This window comes from Sceloporus occidentalis, unplaced genomic scaffold (assembly GCF_023333645.1).
Source record: "Sceloporus occidentalis isolate IW3139 unplaced genomic scaffold, rSceOcc1.0.p SCAF_26, whole genome shotgun sequence".
Lineage (NCBI taxonomy): Eukaryota > Metazoa > Chordata > Lepidosauria > Squamata > Phrynosomatidae > Sceloporus > Sceloporus occidentalis.
Genome location: NW_028317006.1, coordinates 1267371 through 1271998, shown reverse-complemented (window position 1 = coordinate 1271998; position 4628 = coordinate 1267371).

Here is a 4628-nt window from a genome sequence, read left to right as displayed (position 1 = left end):
AAACATCTATGAATCTTTCAGAACGATGATTAGAACTTCTTCATTGGTGAAACTGCATAATGCAGTTTTGCTGCTCTGCGCCATATTGTTTAAGTTTTGTTAGTTTTATGTTTGTTAGTTTTTCAACCATGAAACCTTTTTTATAAAGAAGATAAATGTATGGATATTGTTTCAAATACAACTTTTGAGCATTAATGCAGTGTAATTCATCGGGATTCCCAGCAATGTGAATAATAACCACATAATCTTTATATGATATACTTGCTGCTTACACCTGCATCTGTGAAAATCAAAAATGTATTTATGCTACAAAACAAAGCTAAAATTTCTGCACTTGTCCAATCAAGACGTTTGTCATGTGAACATGTAATAAAATGTTTAAAGTCTATTCCTTCTTTTTATTCTTTAGACATCAGATTCAAGTCTTCTAGGATTAGAATGGTCTATAGCCCTACAATGCACAATGGAGCTAGTCAGTATGTATGTACCTGTGCCCCTGTAGCACATAGTCACTGTAAATATTTTAAAGATATCACAACACACAGGTAGGCGTTCCATTTGGACAAAGCTTGATGGTTCAATAACTGTCTAGTTTGTAGACAATTTGATGGCGCTATATAAACAATAAATAATAATAATGCATCACATCCTCTACATGAATTCCTCCTATACGAGGTAAAGGCTAATAGATTTCCTGAAGGGTAGGGACAAATACTAAATGGCAATTTAATATTAGTAAAAAAAAATAGGTATTGCAGTAGCCAGTTTTCCAGGACACGTGTACATTTCACCTGTTTCTTACCAGAACATGGCAAGTGCCGCCCCCTGCAGTATGCATGTGTGACTGAAAATGTATTCTTTCTTATTGTTATGGACTTGAACCAGCGCCCCCGAGCATGGCAGACCATGCATCTACCGGTCTCACCCCAAGGAGGCTCTGTGGTTTTTGCTGGGCTTCCTGTCTCCCTGTGCCCCTGCCAAGAGTGTCACTGATTGCTCACAAACCTGAGGACAATCCAGGCTTCCTTTTTAGAGCATTTTATTTCCTGGCTCTGCATTACTAAGATTTTGTTGCTAGATCTGTGTATTACTTGTTTAGACCCCTGGTCCTGGCCTTGAGCTCTGTGTTCCTATTTTTGCTCCTTGCGTCAAGTTTGATTGTGATTATCCAGATTTAGACCTTTGGCTTGCACTGTGGTTATTCTTTTTCTTAAATTTGGGTATCGTGCATGGTCTTGGCTTGCCTGACCTTGTTTCCAAGGCCATTTGCCAGTCTCCGCAAACAGGCAAAAGGTTTTGTTTTTTATGTAGAAAGTAACACTGTACATGATTGGAGGTTGGTGGGTTTGCTAGATAAGTAATAAAGGAACAGTCCTGTCAAGATAATATTAACATACAGTAACTGTTTTTGTAGCCATTGGGCAGTTTTAGCTACAAAATGCTGTTCCCATTAGCTGCCATTTCTGAAAGAAGAGTTTGTGTCCTGAAGCGGCCACCAGGTCATTTCTTCAGCACCTCAGTCTAGGGGCAGGGAAGCTAATACTTAAAACATTATCCATATACATTCTTGTTGTTTTAGTCATCAACAGCATAGTATTTTTTGATCCTACAACATCTTTAACACATGCCCTTGCCCTATATTCTGCAGAATCTGCATTCCCCATTAACACTGATATCTGTTACGCCTTTTGTAGAAGCTTACTTACTACACTTTCAGAATCACTGTCACTTCTCTGTGAAAATGACTCGGCAGATCAGGTGCTGATATAAAAATCTGTTAAGAATATTGTCCATAATAAATAAAGGCAAAACTTTAATTAGAAGACTTTAATGCAGTTGTAAAGTGCCCCAGAATACACAAGTGGGTTTAATGCAGGAAGAGCTTAACTATATTAAAACCCTCTTCGGCATCAGGTACATTAAACCTCTCTGCTTTCTGGTTGGCTACATTATACTTAAGCATCAAGATTCATGAGGACTGATTGTAACAATTCATTAAACGGAGACGCTAGAACATATGAGAGGGCAATTGTGTACAATATCGGGGTTTTTGGTCATTTGGAGGTCAGGAGGAAGTGTGGGAAAAAGAGACGTTAAGCCTATGGGGTGGAAGCTCTAAGGGATTAAAGAGTACAAATTGGATAGGCGGCACAAAGCAATTGACCACATCCACTAGACAGCAGGTTCCCATGAGAGGAAGGCTAAAGCTGCCTGTGTTTAAGTAGTCGCTGGGCTTGGCCTTACTTATAATCCCTTGTGATCTACGGACAAGAAGCAAAAAGAGGTTGACAAATTCTCATGTAAAAAGATGGCATACTCCCCCCAGGCCTCCATACCGAGCTGTAAAAGGATGAGAGGAAGAGGGAGGGAGGGGGTTTTAATCCTGTGGTTAATAAGCAGGCAGGTGGGCTTAGATCATGTTCTATCGATTGAAAGGCCTACCACAGAGATACTTAAAGCAAGGAGAACTACTCAGATCACTGGCTTCTTGGTTAAAACAAGAACTTTGCTGTCTAAGAGGAAAGGACTTGTGCGTGTCTGTGCGTCTGTGAGTGTGTGTGTCAAAGCTCTTTACATACAAGCTCTGTATATTCTAATCAGATTAAGAAAGCCAATCACTTACAGCCCTTAAAGAGGGCACAAGGTCCCCAATCAGTACCTGGCATTGAAGTTCACACACAGGCTAAATAACTCGGCAGGGGTTGGAAGAAGCCTTGATAGGCAGGAGGGAGAACATTGTCCCCAATTTCTCTGTTCTATGTAATTATGTCATTTTGCTGGCCGAATTGTATGCATGAGTGGACATTAGGGCCAGCTCACACTAATTATGTCCCTATTCATGTGGTAATATGGAAAGGAGCATGTTTCCATGACTTGAAGTCGCAGAATATCGATAGGAAACAATAAAAAAATCATGGATTTAATTAACCCCTTTATCAATTAGAATTGTTCGCTACATAGGTTGAGTTGCAAGCAGAGAATAGCTTAACTACCCTTTAATTCGAGACTGGACAGAGGAAAGCCAACTGTTACATATAGATATGACATGCCCTTTCTCTCTCAGCACTTAAATACTGTGCAGATGTTGTTTGTATTCACAACTGGTCCCTCTAATTTAATTACAAAATGTTGCCATTTTGTGGGCTTCATTCCCCTAAATAATGTTTGTTTGTATCACATATCTTCCAACCATTTTTACCCATGGCGTTGTCCCACTGTCCATTCTGGCAAGAGGATCATGGATGAGTCAGTTTTCTCAGACAATCTCGCCTGAGCCAGCTCCCCGATGTCCACCTCGCCATGGGTAAGGTAGGCAGGTGGCATGGTACCACCTCTGACCACACCTTTAGCCTGCACCCCAACAAACATGTCCCTTATAAGTATTTTATAGGTGGTTGCTAGCCATGACCACTAGAAATGTGCTAGCCTCAACATGATTCACCCAGTTTTCAAATTAATTTACAAGAATGTACTTAGTAAATCTATCAATGGTATTCCTTTCCAAACAACAACATAAAAAAAAACTTTTATTCATATGTGACAAACAAATCCTTTACTACTACATTAAAAAAAAACACTTTTTGTTGTTTATATGAGATATGTGGATAAAAGCGAGAAATAGAAGGAAGGGCACCTGTGGGTTTGTATATTTTTTTAACATGCCATCAATAAATTTTAAAATGCGGTTACTAAACCAATGTGCATTATATGAAAAAATAAGATCTCAGGGAATGTTTGCACTTTGCAGGTTATGGAGTCTTTATGATGACAGACAGGGAACACCAAAAAGAGATCTGTGCCATTGAAAGATCCCCTCCATGTTTATCTGCTCCATGATGCGCTCCCTTATTCGAAAAGTGGGACATGCCAAAGGGTTGGAGAAGGATGAGCAATAGTTAAGGGGCAATTATTTGGAAACAGTGGCCTCCCAGTACAATTGCTATTACGAGAGAAGGATTGGCAACAAACAAAAAAAACTTTTTTCATCATTTTTCCTGTTTGCCTGTGAAATGACAATGAGTACATATGATATTTAAAACCTTAAAGGGCACTTTAAGGGTACGTATTTTAAACACCCAGTCCCATCCTCCACGACAGCTCCAATAATCTGATGTCACATAAAACAGCCTTTTAAATGTTACTTGTAGGTAATATCTATCTCAAAGCGAATCTCAGTGAGGTTTGTGATGTAAAATAAATATACCGTCAGACTGCCTTGGAATGTTTTGTACTCTATAAACTAGTTTTATAGAGATCAGGTCCCTTTTATTGTGTCATAATCCTTGCATGCTTACCATGCTTATGGGAATAACGACATTAAGAATTTTAGAGTTGGCATATAGTAACCTAGAATTAAATATTGATAAATATATTTAATAAAGTATGCTCATGGTGTTGTTTAGTCCAAGTAGCTTTGTTGCAAAGTCATCATCTTTTTCAATAGAGGTGGATCTGCACTATAGCCGGAAGGCTAATACTGGCATGGGGCCAGGTTGCAATCACCTTTTGGGCTGGCATGATTTGAAAATGTTGTGCCAATTAAATTTTGTGGTTTTTTTGCAATTCTACATGCAACCATCAGGCTAGGTTTCCACTTGGTTTTTTTTAGCTAAAAACGCCCATAAAAA